The following is an 18793-nucleotide window of genomic DNA, read 5'->3' as shown; positions in this document are numbered from 1 at the left end:
TGATGAACCTAGGAAAATAATAGGTAAGAAAAGATGTGGATCTGGCTAGACTGGGGACATTGGAAATCAAAATAAGTAAAAAATTATAAATACATTTGGAATAAAAATATTTTTAAAAGAAACGTGGAATTGGATATTTTCAGAATATGGAGAACAGACACAAAAATGACCCATAAGCTTCCGGCTTAGTTGTCAGAATGGTTGGTGGTGCCATATACTGAGTTGTGGGAAACTAGGACATGCTGTCTGTGAATTATCCAAGTGTTGATGTCAAGTCTCACAGAAGAAAAATCTGGACCAGATTGTAAGACTGGAAATTATTGGTGATTTAGTATTGAAATGGTGTTTTGAGATTAGAGAAAATGTGTAGAGAGAGAAAATAAAAGCAATTAGGATGAAACCCATAGGAACATCAAAATTTAAAGGTTGAGGCTGGGTGAGGTGGCTCAGGGCTATAATCTCAGCATTTTGGGAGACTGAGGCAGGAGGATCGCTTGAGGCCAGGAGTTTGAATCCAGCCTGAGCAGGAGTGAGACCTTATCTCTACAAAAAATAGAAAAATTAGACAGGCTTTGTGGTGCATTCATGTAGTACCAGCTACTTGGGAGTAAGGCACGAGGATTGCTTGAACCCATGAGTTTGAGGTTGCAGTGAGCTATGATGATGCCACTGCACTCTAGGTGAGGCAACTGAGTGAGACCCTGTCCCACATACAAACAAAAAAAAAATTCAAAATAAGGTTGGGTAGAGGAACAGAAACAAATAAATTGTCCTCTTAATGGTGGGAAAATGAATCTCGGGGCATTTGCAAGGGAGTGCTAAAGATGAACTATGGCAACTGAAGTAGAAAATGTGAAAATGAAGACAGGAGGGTACTGATGGATTATGACAGAGCAGCAGTAGCTGTGGCCTAGGGAGAGTCTCAATATGGGATGCAGAATTAGAGAAATGAGGACATTTGACTGAAACAGCTAGGAGAGAAACGATGTCCAGAAGGTGAGATGTTTGCATTGAGATCTTGGCAGTACACTTACTGATGCAGAAAATGTTTCAGAATTGATCACAAGAGGGGTGACTAGATTGGAGGAAAGAAAAAAAGCAATGAATATAAAGATGTCAAAAAAATGGAGAGGGGGTAACTAGAGTGGAGGAAATTTAAAAGGCAATGGACATAAAGATGTCAAAAAATGGAGAGAACAGGGGATTTTGATGGTCCTTCCGTGTGGATGTTAACATGACTGAAATGATGACAAGACTTGGCTGAAAATACTTTGAGCAAGGATCTAAAGCTTAAATAAATGACAAGAGTGATCAGGGGATCTGTTGATATCACCACCACAAACCGGGCATGGCTACTTTCCCAAAAGATTTAAGTTTCAAACAAGCAATATAAATTGCAAGAGGAAGAGAGATTAGCAGTCTGAAAGTTGAATAGGAGGCAAGAAAAACCACCTCATCTTCTAGCCATAAATATGTGGAGGGTGAGGAAAAGACAATTCTCAATTTATGAAGGCTAGAGGAAAAGTTGTCCCTTGGTGTCAACCAAGTTTCATTTTAATATATTAATAATTAAAAAGGCAGTGTAGAACTTAGCAACAGTCAATTTCCTGTAGCTTACTTAGTACTATATTTTTTTTTAACATTTAACACAAAGCTAAAGAAAAATTTCAATAGCATAGCACCTCTTTTCAAACTTTCTCAAACAAAATGATTCCTTGGTCTTCAAACTTCTCCTTGTACTATGAAATTTGCTTCACCTTATTGGATGAACAGGTTAAATCCACTAAAACACATGCACACACACACACATACACACACACACACACACACACACAGATGTGCACGCATGTCTTATCCAGCTGCAGGTCTCATTTTTGAAGCTACGTGGAAAGTAAAAAAATCATTTCATAATCTTCAAGCTTGGAGATTCTCAGGAGTTGGAACATGTCTTTTTAGAAAAGAAGTTAGCCTGAGGAAAAGAAAAAAGAAAAAGAGCCCAACTCTGGAAGCTCACTCGGCTGAGTCATTAGGACACCACTGGCAAGACAACAAACAGTGATACTGGCCGGTAGACGCTTTTAAAGGAAATAGAAATAACCTATCTGTGAGGCTTAATTCTTGATTGCCTGGCCAAGATATGGAATCTGGGTAAGAGTTCTCTGATTGAAATTAAATTTGTGAAGATAAAGTAGGAATTTGTTAAAATGAAAGATCAATTTAGAAAGAACTAGGCAGACATAGTGTCTGCACTATGGATAGGTGTGTAGTTGCTTTTTACAAAAATAGCTTGCATCTTTGAATCGCTGTTTCTCCCTAGATAGAGCTAACTTTAAAAGAAAGGAAAAAAACTATGAAATTAAAGAAAGTTTATGATACACACATACACACACACACAGACACACACGTGTGTCCGTATGTGTATCTTCAGTCATCGCACTGTATTTTCCTAACTACAGACTCCAAACAAGACAGATGAATATATTACATTTTACTTTAGGGTAAGCTATAATGAGTGAAAAAATGAGAATGTGCTAAATCAATATAGAATGTCCCTTGTTTTTCATAATTCTAAGTGTTTCTCGTTAGAAGTCTGAGTAATCAATCTCTCTGCTATATGTAGCCATCTTGGCATTATGGAAATTCCACAAGAAACCTTTTACATGTGGATTTGGAAAAGGGAAATGGATTAAAAAGTGCTTTATTTTACTCTGCAGTCTATGAGCAGCATACATTTTGTGCTATCTTCTTGTGTTAAGCTTATGATTACCCATGACTCTACCATGGAAGATAGAGTTTACTGAGCAATGGTCTTAAAGTTAAGAAATCTAGACATTGGTTGGCTTAGTTATTAATTAGGAAAATGACCATGTAATAATTACTTAACCTCTCTAAGATTAATTCTCTTCAGTGGTAAACTGAAGGGGCTAGATTCCCCCTACATGTTCCATTTATGTTGATTTTAGTAAACTTATCCTGCTAAACTGAATTTAACAACATGGAATTTTTTCTAGACTTCACTATTCCACAAGACCCCTAACTTCTTTTCCAACTTCCAGAAATGCAAAGAAGTAAAAATAGATTCTCTTGAATATAATTGAAATAAATCAATTTCTGTATAATTCATTATTTTAACAAGTAAGCTACATCCATGCAGTTCCAGTTTTCACCATATGGTTATAACACTTTTTAGGTCAGGAGTTGAAGAGGTCGTTGATGCAGAAAGGAGAGAGAGGATGGTCACCCTTTCATTTATTTTCCAGCTGCTTTCAATGCCCTGAAATTTTATTTACACTCAAATATTAGAATCCTATCTGACAGAGTGTTCCCAAATGAGAAATCAGGCTAATTTTCCAATAAAAGTATTAGTGAATAATAAATGCATTTATGGTCAAAGCACTGGGATTCTGGAAATAATTATTTTCTAAATGAGGCACAGGAATTGTTATGACTATTAAAACTTGGAGTATAATATTTGCCAAGTTCAACTGAGCTTCATTTAAAATCCTTCTACTATTAGGGCCAAGTGTAATGACTCAAATTAGTCAACTTGAAAATCGTTTTAAAATGTTTGATGGAGACATTTCAAATCATGATATTTGATTTATTACTGTTACTTTTGTACAATTCAATATGCTGCCAGGATTTAATTAGATAAATCAGATACCATAATCTCTGAAATAGCTGTTCCTTACAAACATCTTAAGAACTTTACACAGGTCAAATCTAGAAGATATGATTTTTATGAAAATGTACTGGAGTATGTGAATTTGATTTAACATAATTATTTAGAAGAAGGCTAATAAAGAAAGAAGACTTGGGAAATTAGGTAATAATTTTTTTTTACAAAACCTTCTAGAGGGAATTAAATTCCCCCCAAATAATTTCAATTTGTGAATGTGATGGCATTAATTGGAAGAGGCATGGCGAGGTTTCTGAGGAAGTGGCAACACTATTTCTTAAACTAACTGTTCCCTTTACAATAATTTGTAAAATTGAACATTATATTTTAATGTAATGCAATTCTCCATGTTATATTTCTTAATTTTAAAGGCTTTTTTAATCCCACAAAAAATCTTTATGGGGGTAACATTTTTTATAAAGTTGTGTTATTAATTTCAACCATATCCTTTCCATGTTGCAGGGATAAACTTTTAGAATTTTATTTCTTACAAGGAAAAACTTCTTTTTTTTTTTTTTTTGCACAGAGGCTTCCTAGCAATGCCTCTAGTTTCTGGACGAACATCATACCCTTCATAGACTTAAGGATCATCACATTTGTCAGACTTGTTTTCTGTTTTCCCATAAGCATTTTACACATGAGAAAGGAAAATCTAACCCAAAGGTTCACTACTTTTAAAACTTTTTTTCAAAAGGAAAATTTTTTGAGTTTTTAAAAAACATGACTAATTTAGTTTTTTGACCTATTATCAAGTTAGAGCTCTTGAGTGATCTCAACCTTTCATAATATTATTTGATTTCAGTCCTGTGGCTCTGGAAAACCATCAGCTGTCCCTGACTTTTCAACTCCGCTCCTTCTCAGCACTTTATTATTTTTGCAGCACTTTTCATCTGTTTCCACCTCTAGACAATGTCTGCATTTACTTAACATAATGTCCTACGATTAAATGGCTGGTAAATGTATGAGTAGAATGGACAGTAGAAAACTGAATTATAAATGGGTATCCTGTCGCCCCATATTCTGCTCTTTAATTCAAATAACTCAAGCTATTCTCAAAACCTCAACTCTCATTGAAATATTAGACCAAATGATTCCAAATTATAGCACTTTCAAGCTAAAATTACTATTTACTTTATAGTCCAGAAAGATTATGAGGTTATTCGACATAACCTTTGAGCACCATCCAAGCCTCACATAAGCAGAGGACACTTTTATGACTTTATTAGTCCTCAGAAGACACCCACTTTTTTAACCATTATACTGTTGCATAGTGATCTTTCATAAAACAGGACAATTACTCCAAATTTCTCATTATTCTGATATGAAGGACTTCCTTAAGAAAATCAATTTCCAATTGTTTCCTGGAATATCCAAATTGATTCTATATACCACATACAGGAATAACAAACACTATATAAGTGAGTTAGTTTCTTACTAGTGCTATCATAAATCAATACAACCTCAGTGGCTCAAGGCATATTTATTTTCTCATGGTTCAGGAGGTCAGAAGTCCAAAAGGGGTCTTACTGGGCTAAAATCAAGTTATCATCAGGTCTCTGCTTTTTCTAGAGGCACCAGGGGAGAATTTTTTTTTTTTTTCTTTCTTGCCTTTACCAGCTTCTAGAGATCACATGTATTCTTTGACTCCTGGCCCCTGTCGCCATCAACGAACCACATCACTTCAACCTCTGCTTCAGTCATCCTATCCCCTTCTACCAACTCTGACCTTTTGGCCTCCCTCTTATAAGCTTCCTGTGATTACAGTGGGTCCACCCAGATAATTCAGTATAATCTTCAGGTCAGGTGATTAGCAACCTTAATTCTACCTGCAACCTTAACTCTCTCATTCACAAGTACTAAGGATAAGGATGTGGCCATCTATGAAGGGTCATTATTCCACATTACCTACCCACTAAGTGATTGAAAAAAGGTAAAATTATTTATAATGCACTGCTACTCATGGCAATGAAATAATACATCGTAAAGATTTCTATCAAAAACTATTTTTAAAAGGGTTAGCTACTAGACTATTGATTAATAGTCTCAGGTCCTCCACGCTAACTCACCACCCACAACTAGATGGTCCTTTTCAAATAAAAAAGGAATATTCAAGGATATATAGACAATAGAAAAGGAACTATAGTTGCTATGACTTAAGTGGCTGATTTATGCACATCATACTCCCACCAATGCACACATGTACCAAACTCCACCCTGACAATCTAGCTGCTGTTTTCCCCATGCTTAGAAATGGTCTGTACTCTCATCACTGTTTACATTAAGTCTTATTTTTTAAAGCTTCCCTTCATTTGTTTATTTTCCTCAACCTCCTCTTATTTTCCTCCTCTGAACTGGATTTCATTTGGTATGTATTCCACATGCTGGCACACTTAATTACACTCTGCTTTACAAACATGTCCTTGTTTTATGGATGCAATTCTTTTTCCCCATGTAAGTTGCTTCTCTGTGGGACATACCAGCTTAGGAGACCATGGGAACATCACTTGCTCAGTCTCTGTCTCTGGTGTGGAATTTAGTATCTTCCAGATTCTAGCATAATTGGAACTTTGTAATTAAGCAAAGCTGAGTTTTGAGAGAAATGTAGGGTGTCTGCCCCTAAAAATCAATGTATTGTACACAAACACATTTGGGAACATAATTGACTGTTATGTACAGAAGCCAGATGCATTTCTTGCCTATGTGTGCTTAGGGAAGCAAGTTCATCTCATATATCACAATAAGCATCTGTTCCACTAACTTCCACTGCCGGATACTCATCACACTTAGGCAACAAAACACTTAAGGAAATAAAAGCTCTTCCCAATAAAAAGGTACATCAAAAAGCTTTGTTTAAAAAAAATTTATCAGTTAAATTAAGAGCAGGAACTACTAGAAAAATTATTCTTGAAATATATTTTTGATAAGGCACCTAATCCCCTGCCCTATATACTTTAAAGGCTGCTTTCATCAGCACAGGGCATGCTCTGAGGTTTGAATGTATTTTTGAAAATGCAAAAGCTTAAAAGAACTAATGAAAAACAGAATGCCCAAACATAAACATGCATTTGTCATTATTCTCCTACCATTTACTATATTAGAAATAGAGTAAAAGTTATGAAAAGTCTATTTTCCCCCAATGTGGCTATCGATTTATTAAAAATAATACATGTTTATCATTTAAAATTTTTCAAAATAGACTCATAGGTGACAATATACTCATAATCTAAATTTCATAGAAAATTATTATCAGAGAAAATAATGGGTTTTATAGATATATGTATTTATCTATAATATGAATAATACTATAGTTTTATTAAAATGTTATCTCCATGTCAATAATTTTCTGTGTTGTTTTTTGCATTTTGTTTAACAACAGAGATTCTAATACATTTACTGTTCGTGAGTTTGTTAATGTTTCCTGCCAATGCACTTTGTCCTTATTTTTATTGGACTACTAATCTTTTCTTATTGATTTGTTGGAACTATTCATGTGTCAAATATGTGAAATGAATTGCAAATACTTTTCATTATTTGAACTTTGCTTTTTATAAATACTCATGGTATCTTTTGAAATATGACAGTTTTATATTTTAGCAAAGTCCAATCCATAAATTTTTTTCTAAATTGTTTCTCTCATTGTTTGGGGATATGCTTAGAAAAGTTAATTTTGCCCTAATATTGCAAATGATATTTGTCTACGGTTTTTTTCTTTATATCTTGAGGAGTTTATTTGATATCTACTCTGGAATTAATATTTGTGAATGATGCATTATAATTTTTGTGACTATAAAACACCTATAGCCAATTATGTGAACACCATTTCATGAATCATTTATCATTTACTGATTTGAAAGACTGCCTTTATCAAACATAAGATTTTAAGTTTATTGAGATTATGAAATATAAAAGTATTTAATTATAACATTATGTAAATTCAAGCATGACAGCCATCTCTACATCCCCACCACTACTCTCTAAAAGGGCAGTTGGAGGAATTGTTGCCTTATGGGCTAAGAGTATGAATCGTATAACATGGTCTTCTTGAAGTGGAAACTATGCAGAAACTTTAATTTCTTGTTCTGAAATGTGTTCCAACTTGACCAGTCTGTTCTACACACTACCCTTTGAGGGCAGGGACTGAATTTTATTTATGATTATATTTCTACTATTTAACATGGTGCCATGTACTGAGTAGGTGGTCAAAAACATCTGTTTACTGATTAATCAGCTAGATACATGATTATTTGCTGCAGTGGTGCTATCACATTCTGGAAAGTTTGGGTATTCTCTGTCAAGGATGAAATATTCACACAGTTTTATACACACCCCCTTTGCAGAGACAAACTGCTTTGAAAAGACGAACAAGGATTATAGTATATATGCTGATTCTAGAGGTCTGGTTACAATGATTATAATAGAAAACCATGACTGTGATACTTGAAGATGCAGGATATGGAAGATCAAATTGCCATAAAAATTACACCTGGCTGGTCTGAAGGTAGTAAATCATCTCAATTGATTGTTCACATTCAGTTACAGATCGAACTCCTTATTCTACTCTTTCCCCTTCTCACTACTGCATTTAACTAGTCTTAAAAGAATTACTATTTATTTTCTTTAGTTTGCTGTTGATGAAGTGAGAAAAGTAATAGACATAAAAATGAAAGTACACAATATGTGTATATCTCACATGCACTCATTTTCATGATGTATATATGTTTACAGATTAGTGTGACTATATATGATAAATAACATTCCATCTTTTTTGTATTTATAACACACATATGTACATACATAGATAATAGGAGTGCTTTGCATAATAATTCCATTTATATTCATTTCTTCAGCTAAAAACTAAAGAGAATTTAAATCAAAATCAATTATTCACTTAGAGGTGTTTTTACCCATTATCTCACCTTTTATCCTCATTTTTATGACTCCTTATATTGCTACTTTGTGACTATTTTTTGCTACACATAATATATATTTTAAACAGTCACCTTAAAAAATTCATCTTTTCCTAAGATCTCTAAGATTGATTTTATATGAATATATGTGTTCATGCAAACACATTTGCCAAGTAAAGGTCAGTTATAAATATATAAATACATATAACAAAAAATTTAACATAAAATCTCTGAATATAATTATCTATACTTTTTTTCTATGAATAAAAGCAATATAATGTATTTCTTGGTGGTAAGCCTGTTTATTTTCATGCCATTGGCTACCATCTGAGTTGCCCCATTGGAGAAACAGATTGATAATTTGATATCTCACCACAGTAACTAATAGAGAGAAATCCAAAAAATAAAATAAATGATTTCTAAGAAAATATATTTTTGATGAATCAGATAATCTAAAGTTGTCAGTTCTAGAGCAAGATGCAAAAAGATGAAAACTAAATTTCCCAAGGCCAGTGAATGACAATAATGATGCTGTATTGTCTGTTTCAATCACTATTACCACAAATCTTTGATACCTATATTGCCAAATATTTCATGTACTGCTTTCTTGGTGATTAATTGATGAGTCATGATACTGAAGCTGAAACGAGATTTTGTATAAGAAGTGATAGTCAAAAACATTTTGAAAACTTATCATGTCTACATACTGATTTTACTTACCTAATATTTAGTGAATATGGTTTTAGTGAACAATTTTCAGATATGCCTAATATATAGTGTGTGAAATTGCTGCATAATTATATAAGAAATCTACCAAAAACATGAATGCACAAATTTGCCAGTGATGGCAATGAACGGTATCTTGCAGTGTCATTATCTTCCCCATAATCTTCAGCAGTACCACCCACCCTTCTCTTTTAATCATCGATATACATTACCCAAATCAAGTCCTGTGCAAGGTCTACCTCAGTACCAGCCCTCTAGTTTTGCCTTCCAATCAGAATGCACCCCCAAACCCTGTCTATGTAGTTCTAGAGCCACCATTAAAAAGTACACATTTGTTGCAAGAATTGAAAAACCTCACTCACGTTGAAAATTCTGAATTTGCAATACTGAAAAAAAAATTTCTTTTGAAATTTTTTTTTTATTTTTTATTTTTTATTTTTTTGTTTTTCAGCTCATTATGGGGGTACAAAAGTTCAGGCTATATATATTGCCCATACCTCTGCCATTCTCACTACACATCAGATAAAGGACTGATAACAAGAATCTATTTAGAACTCAGGAAAATCAGTAAGAAAAAATCGAACAACCCTATCAAAAAGTGGGAAAAGGACATGAATAGAAATTTTTCAAAAGAAGATATAAAATTGGCTAACAAACATATGAAAAAGTGTTCAACATCTCTAATCATCAGGGAAATGCAAATCAAAACCACAATGGGATATCACTTAACTCCAGTGAGAATGGCCTTTATCAAAATACTGAAAAAAATTTTAAAAAATTGTTTTAGAATACTGTGAAGTCTACTAAATAAATTATACTGGATTAGATGACTCTCTTCATTCCAGCATCATCTCCTCATATTTTCTCATTAATTTTTCCACATAATCAGAGCTAACAACAACAGATTCATATTAAACTTCCTTAATTTATTATTTGACAATAAATGATCTCAATAACACTTCTGAACCCTCTCCTTCTCTGGTTCTACATAATTGTTATATTTTTTAATGAGTTAGTTTGTGATTGAAAAAGACTTGAATGTTATTTCTGGAAAGTCATCATTTCCTTCTATAAGCTTTACATCTTCTATAAGCAAACATCTTCTATAAGCAAACATCCATTAGGTCTTGTGATCAAACTAGAGAGAAAAAGTCAGTTAATAGCACCATCAACATTGTTTACCACCCTCAAATCTAGTTCTGTGGATTGGCACTTATTAGTTTTCCATGAAGAGACAGTTGGTTGCATGAGCAACAAGAGAAAGACAACCAGCAGTCTAATACCCACACCAAGGCATGTCCACACACACTTGTTTCCACAGTCAAAGTAACACCATATGTCCTCAGTGATGTGGGTGGGCAAAAGTAACAGTTGGCCTCCTAAGGAAGGCCATATGTACAGGCAGCCTATCATGCCATCCTTCTTATGGTTGCTGAAAGTTCAGTTGAAGTGCTTACTCTGAGGCATAGAATGAGTGGAGAAGGACATGGTTCCTCAATAGCAGAAATAGACTATTTCTTGTACAACTACTAAATCTCTGTACCTGGGCACTAAAATATGCATGTATATCAATCTTTCTCATTGAGTTATATAAACATCAGCATAGTTCTTTAACATAAAAATCTCTGAATATAATTGTACCTCCAATTTCACCTCTCTTCACTAAATGTTTGCATTTATGTGCAAAGGGAATTTTGCCCCATATCAAAAATGACAATATATTATCTCTCTTGTTTAACTACATGTTATACCAAACTCTCTTTATTTTTAGCTTGATCTTCAGAAAATTAAACTTTCTTTAATATTATTAAATATTAAAAAATTAAAGAAAATTAAAAACACTTAAAACACTTAGAGTGTTTGAATAAGAGTTTCTGGAAAGTGAGGAGAGAGTAATAAGGCAAAACTACATACCATCTTGCTATTATAAGGTAAAAGGAAAACATGGATTGTGTGTGTGTGTGTGTGTGTGTGTGTGATTATAGCAGTTTTGTATTTCAACAAGAGTTCCTTTTGGAATTTCTACGACTGCAAACACTATTCGACAATGGTACTGATCACAAAATTTATTGTTTTAAGGTCAATCGTAATACTGTAATCAGATAAGCTAATTTACTTTACTCTTAATGGCTTCCTTTTTGACAAATGAGGGAGCTTTTAGGAAGGACAGTGCTCCTTGCACAACAACCAGTAAAGCATGTCACCTCCATTTACAATATAATTTTAAGAAAAATGAAGGACAAACTACTTGTGAGGCAGCAAGAATTAATTTTCCTTAGATTAATTTGAACAGGGCATTTCAAGTTCTCTTTGGCAACAATAGCATATGGGGGAAAATGAATCTATCTTATACAATGGTCCTCTTTGGGGCATAGAAATATTTGAAAAGCTGATATGACCGTTGTTAAATTTGTTCTGTAAGTCTATGATTAGTAGATATAACTCATGAGATAAAATATTCACAGTGTACATCTGTGAAGTGCACCGATTATTATGGATCTACTGTCTGACATCTTGAAAATTATGTCTGGCAAAATTTAAAAAGAGACCAATGTTTCTGTGGTTTCTTATATGGGTTAGGCACTATATATAAGAGCTAAGCTTCATAAATAAAAACTATCAAAGACACTACTATTCTATATTAATTTAAACCTAAGTAATCCAGGTTTTGGCCTTGATAAATAATGGGTTTAATTATTCATAATTTTTTGATCCTAACAGTGCAAGTAATTTTATTTATATGTTATGAAAACTAGATATAACAAATTAAAGGATATTTAACTTATCAGCATCTGTTGTCAGTCAAGTGGAAACTTCTCCATCAATACCTTCCAGTGGATCTAAAACAAATTTTTATCCCCCACAGATACATTGTGTTTTTTCATGAGGAAACAAGCCCACTAATTTCAGGGGTCTCAATGCACAAAAATATCACCATTTGTGGTAGGCTGAATAATGGCCCCTAAAGATGTTCTTGTCCTAATCCCTGATCCCTGAGAATGTATTGCTTTACGTAGTCAAAGGGACTTTGCAGATATGATTAAGTTAAGGATCTTGAGACCAAGTGATTGTCCTGTATCATCCAGGTGAACCCAGTGAAATCACAAGAATCCTTAAATGACAGACAGAGGGGGATTCAAAGTTAGTAGAAGAGGCAATGTAGAAACAAAAACAGAAAGGAAATGAATGCACCTTGAAAACAGAGGAATGGATCAAAAGCCAATGAATACAGGTACCACTAGAAGCAGAAAAAGGCAAGAAAATGGATTCTTCCCTCGGCACCTCCAGAAGGAACCAACCATGCAGACACTTTGACTTTAGCACAGTGCAAGTGATGTTGGACTTCTGACCTTTAAAACTGTAAGAAAATAAACCTGTATTCTTTTAAGCCATTAAATGTGTGGTAATTTGTTACAGCTACAGTACAAAGCTAATCCACTATTACAATAACCAAAAGAAATAAAGTGCAATCATGACAAAGTTAAGAAATCCCAGAAAGAAGATGAAGTGTTGAATTCAATTGCCAAGACAATATAGGTAACTATATTATGTTACTTGTTAACTACTTGAGCCACATTATTGCTATCATTATCATTACCATGCAATTGATATGAATACACCAGTATGCATAATTTAAAGATGAATTTTTTTCTATTTCACTTTTCCCATAATCCCATGCAGCTGGCCTTAAGCAAACACATATCCGATGGAGCCGCTATCTTCATGGAAGAATCTTCCTTATTGAAAAGAAAAGTTATATCTGAAATTAAATCCTATTAAGACAGACTTAGGACAATATTTAGAAGATTCAAATATTATTTTTCAAGAATTCCCCTAGCAATGAGTTTGTGATTATATCTTTGACCAACAGAATCAAAATTAATGTTAAAGACATTCAAAGAATATTTTTTAAAACCGTGTCTGTTTCTTTCTTTCATTAAAAATAAAGCATTGCCCCATTCCCCATTATATTCATGTTAATTAGATCAAGTCTAGATATGAATTATGCTACCACCAATAGAAAACTATTTAAATAGAATAATCTCGCTTAGTGCTGACAGAATGACAGTACAAAACTGTTAAGGGTGGGGAGGAGTAAGTGCTTTGTGGCATAAATATTTCCCTTTTCTGATCAAAACTTGTCCCATGACCCAGCATGCTTCTGTCCACATGCCTAAGCACAGTAAAGGTTATAAAAAAAACAGTTCTAAAGTCTAATGGTTACAGGACATGAGAACAGGGGATGGGAATGTTTTGTACAAGATTGACATTGAATTTAAGGAGAAAAAGCAAAACTTGGAGCTAATATGTAGAATATCTCCACAGTAATACATGGGAGGGCAAGAAAAATACTTATCAAATGTCTGCCATGTACTGATTCTCTTATAAAAATGAATATCTAATCTTTTTAATGTACTGAAACCACTCTTCATAGCCGGCAATTTATTCCCAGTTTATAGATAAAGAAACAAGTCTACAAAAATGGATCTTGATCAATTTCATGTAGTTAACAAAAGGCAGAACTAGGGCAAATATAGTATAAATTGACTTTTAGAAAGAAAAGTTCAAAAATTAATTTATAGCTTCTACAAATTTTTATCCAAGAAAGCATGACCTAATGAGCATAACATACGTGAATGAAAGAACTTGCTTTTTTCAATGAATGCTTATGATACGTCTTTAGCTGGAGTTGTCACTGAGCCACCCACATCTCCTCAGCACTTACTATTCTCATTCATGCAAGTAAGACAGTGTCCAAGGATGAGCAGTGATTTTGTCCAAAGGCTTTCTTGGGCACACAGAGCTGTCTCAGCCTGTTCACTGGCTTGAACAGAAATTCTAGAACATTAATGCCACTGGTCCCTGGAGCCAGCCTGAGCCAATGATGAAAATTTATGGAGGGAACTGCCCAGCTTTCTTGCCCTGCAGTTGGGGGAAGCCTAGTGCATATTCTGTACCATCTCCCACAGTTCTGCAACAGAAGTGATGCCCACTTGCTCTTCTTATTTCCAACTCACTACATGATGTAGAGACCACAGAAGTTGACTAAGTATTTTACTTCAGTGTATATGCAAACTTTGCTTACCCAGGAATGTTTACAGATAAATATTTCTAAATAAAGATGTGCAATGGGCCCTGTTCTATCCTGAGGGATAAAATAATAAATATCTTCTTCTCTTCCTTCTCTCCTTCCTTCTTCAGCTAACTCTCTATCTGAAAGAATTACAAAGGAAAAGAAATGAGGCTTTGTTTAGCAGTCTCAGGAGGATTTTCAGAAATGTTGAAATGATGGCGAGCATCATACACATCCTGCTTGAAGTATTTTGTAGGATCTGACAGAAGAGAAGATTTTGAGATTCCAGAAAATTTATTTTAAGTCATCCTTTTAATGTCAGGCCCTGAAAGGAATAGGTCAGATGATCAAGAGCCAAAAGACTATTTATCTTGATTTTCAGTCCAGTATACCTGAGACATGAGTGCACATGGAATCCTGCAACCAGATGCAAAGTTGAATACAATATAATTAGTTACCGAACTAAGGAACTATGAATTTCATTTGTATAATGTAAAAACATACTTTCAAAGTATATGAGAATTCAAGAACTTTCCTAACTAGTATTTATTATTCTTGCTCAACTTTTCTTATCCTACCCCTAAACTGTCTGTGAAACGTGCAAACACACACAAAAGCACCATCCCCCTCAAAATCGCAAACTTTCTTTAAAACTCAAGTGGGTTCTTTAAGAGCCTATGTACAACAAATTATTACCATTGAAGAATGAAAAGGAATAAAAAAGTTGAATATTTAGGGTTTTGTTTCTTCCTCAAAAGTTACATTGTGTTTACTTTGAATCAGCCCATTCCAGTCACCAAAGTACTCAGGAGTAAATTTTTATGAATTGGTCACATCTTAAAAAATAAAAATATTCAGTTCCTAACTCCCTTTTCTCATAAATCCCATATTAGATATATATTAGATATACCTGCCAATGTTCCCAAGGAATCTTAAAGACTATTTACTGTGAAGTCTGGCAGTTTGTTTTGAAAGCAAGTGGTATCTGAATTTCAAGTTCACACTAAGTAGTTTTAAAATGCGACTAAATGTGGCCTGCCTTCTATCTTGATTATAAGACATAGTTATCATGAGAATATTCTCAGTAAATATTGAGTCTGCCTGTCAATCCACTTTTATTAAGGAGGATACACATCAGCTTTTGGGAATTTAGGAGTTATTTGTAAGTGAGGAACATATGAGTATAGAAAATAACGCTGTAAAATTATATTAAAGTATCTTTCATATCAAAAAGAAACCAAAAAAGGAAAAAGGTATATTTTAAGGTATTTTCTCATATAGTATATTCATATATAACTATTTTAATAGTTTTTCTAAAAGCAATTGTCCAGTTGTTTGGAAATAGAATAAAACTTGAAGTTAAACAGCACAGATCTATGCCATAATACCTATGGTTTATAACATAGTTATATTCCATATGTTCCATAATAAAATATAATTCCTAATCTTATAACATAATTATTATAGAAACTTAGGAAAAGTAATCCCTCTGTCATAATTTCTTCACCTTCAAAATGGAACTAATATTGCTATTCTCCCCAAACTTCTATAAAGTATTAGAGAAGGAAGATATGTGAAAGAACTTGGTTTATAGTAGATGCTCAAGTAGTATTTGTTCAATCCAAACTGATGCTAAAGAAGAAGAACAAAGTAAAATATTACATTTTTATTGCTAAAACTGTAGATGCATGTATCTCAATTTGGACAATCTGTAAGTTCTCTTCAGTATAAAATGACACTGCACCCTGATAAAGAACTTAGTAAATACTTGAAAGATATTTAAATTTCACCCCTAAATTAGGACTCTAACATTTATTTGCCAAACTTATAACTTGTATACTTAACTACTATTAAAATACATGGTAGGCCATATAATTAATTGTATGAGCACCAATTCTACTGACAAGTATTTAGCAAGGTCCACCCAGCAAGTATCGAATTCAAAACCAAAAAATAGTGATACCAAACACTCAAAAGCAAAACATTTGGAAAACTCTTATGACCATAATGGTCATAAATTAGTGCCATTAATAAGAAAGGGACTTCTAAACAAAGAAATTTATAACACATCTAAGGAATTTTGTTTCTTTCATACACACAGCCCACCATACACACACACACACACACACACACACACACTAAAATTGAAGCAAAAAAATACAGCAAAGAAGTTTTGTGGGAAATATCCATAATTTCAATCCCAGATTTTCTCCATAAATTCCCTTCCCCAAAGTCCTTCCCTGAAAATAAAGTTGCCTTCTTCTCAGTGTGAACTCATCATTTGCCCAGAGAATTTTCAAAAAGAGAAATATATTCCCTGTCAGACAGCCACTTAAAAGTTGTATTGTTAAAGAAATCCAAAAGGGTACCAATTTTGGAACAAAGGATGAAGGAGAGATGAAGTGAATTAACAGGGCTTTTAAGCTAAATTGAAATCACATTTCAGAGCCTGTAGCGAGTCTGAAGTTCCCTTTAATAAGCTTATGAAGGGTAAAGAGGAAAAGAACCTCAAGTTACTCTGAGGGTTCGCCTCCGGCATGTGGGTGTGAGAGGAGCACCACCTCCCACTTGGAGGGCAAGGTTGTCCTCTCCCACTCTGTCCCCAGACTCCCTACTTCTCACCTTTCAAATCTGTTGATTTGGCTTGGAAAATTGGGCATGAGGCAAAGAAAATTAGGGACAGAAGGACAAAATAGGTGGCCAGAAAACAAAATATCTGTCTTAAATGCTTATCTACAAACATATATATATATAATGCGTGTCTTTGGGGACATTTCCTGAGACCCACTTACTACAGCTGAATTCCATCCGAATTCTCCACCCAGGCTGGGAGAATCGCAACCGCCCACCGCCCATCCGCCCACTCCCAGCCTGTGCAGCCACCACCAAGACCAACCGTGACTTTGGGAAATATTCCAAAGGCAGCGGAGCTTGGGGAGCTGAGCAGCCTCGCCAGTTCCACGTCCCTAGTTTGAGACCCCTCTGTACACCTTTCTGCTTAACTCACCTGGAGTCAGGTCTAGAGGGCAGCTGACGCCCAGGGGGACTGGGGAGCAGCCCTGGGAAGCTCTGCAGCGTCCTCCCGAATAACGAGGGCAGCGCAGCTGGAGAGCTCCTCCGGACCTGCTGCCTGGCTGCTCCCAGATTTCTTCCACTCCCTGCCTGGGAGCCGTCCTTGCTTTTCTCTCCTCTTCCTCCTCCGCCTGCCGCTACTGCACTCCCTCCTCCCGGCGGTGGCGCAGAGAGCCCTCCTCCTCCGCCCTCCGCCGGGCGCGCGAGCTGTCCGTGGTGCTAATGAGGAGGCTCCGGGCTCCTCCCGGGCGGTGGGTGCACACAAACCCCACGCGGGAACTGGAATTCCCAGGAGCAGAGCTATGGAAATGCCTTGTGTAACCCCCGGAGAAATGAGCTGGAGGAGGCGTCTAGCTGTACCCCTTGAGCATTTAACACTCTCTCCACCACATGCATGATTGGGCAACTCGGTTTAGATAATGCACAACCTCAGACTTCTTCCTAAACATCTCCAGTAATTCACAAGTGCTAAAAAGTAAATGAGGGGTTTGAGCATATAGCTGTATTAACATTATTCTCTGTAAAGAGATACTAACTTGGCTAGATTTTAGGGCTGAAAAGGAGTGGCATGCGACTTTGTATGCTTCTTATTTCAACACATTTTGAGTGTACTTAGGGATTTGTAACCCAAACCAGCAATTTCCCAATCATGACAACACAGATTCTTAAGGGAAGGCAACTGATACTTCTTGAACGTCAGGCTTTTTGTTTAACAGTTTCTTTTTTCCCAGTTAATCTGTACCACAATTCTATGAAGCAGTATTAGCACCTCTATTTCATATTGTAAGAATTAGAGACTAAGTAATTTGCTCAAAGTCAGAGATTCTAAGTTTCTGAGCCTAAATAATAACTGAAATCTCTGGTTCTCACAATCCTTACCCTTATACAATGTCTTGCATCATCTTAGATGAAATTGTAATTGAACCAATAAAGATAATAGAATTATCAATAAATACACATCAAGGGACTAATGAATACCCAGAATCATGGTGAAACTTGTGAATAGTCAAGCACCCCAAATAACAATAATAGTTCAAGTGCTAACCACAGTGATAACTTTTAGTAGAACAGCAAATAATCATATTTAGGGAAGGTAAATAATGTTCAAAATGCTCATAATCAATGTCCAGCCACATGTGGATTTGAATTTCCCATTCTAAAATAGAATCTAAATATGTGCTTTTCTATGAATCCTGCAATGGAGATAGTTTATTTGCAACGGAATAAGGCCTAGTAAATGTTTGTTTCTTATTAAGAATATGCAATAACAATTAATATTAAATTAAAAAATCAATGGTAATGTATTTCAACTAAACTTCTATGAAAAATTCATTA

At 34.8% G+C, this 18793-nt stretch overlaps 1 protein-coding gene across 8 annotated transcripts in view; it reads right to left on the bottom strand.

Moving 5' to 3' along the window:
• ROBO2 (roundabout guidance receptor 2) overlaps positions 1 to 17679 on the bottom strand; it is a 1642423-nt gene extending 1624744 nt beyond the window's left edge. For all 8 annotated transcript variants that reach the window (XM_069475019.1, XM_069475028.1, XM_069475029.1 and 5 more), the window contains exon 1: positions 17394 to 17679. The gene's annotated coding sequence lies outside the window, so the exon portion shown is untranslated. The remainder of the gene's footprint in view (positions 1 to 17393) is intronic.
• Positions 17680 to 18793: the final 1114 nt, after the last annotated feature.

Source organism: Eulemur rufifrons, chromosome 7, assembly GCF_041146395.1.
Source record: "Eulemur rufifrons isolate Redbay chromosome 7, OSU_ERuf_1, whole genome shotgun sequence".
Taxonomy (NCBI): Eukaryota; Metazoa; Chordata; class Mammalia; order Primates; family Lemuridae; genus Eulemur; species Eulemur rufifrons.
This window is presented reverse-complemented; position numbering and strand designations above follow the sequence as displayed.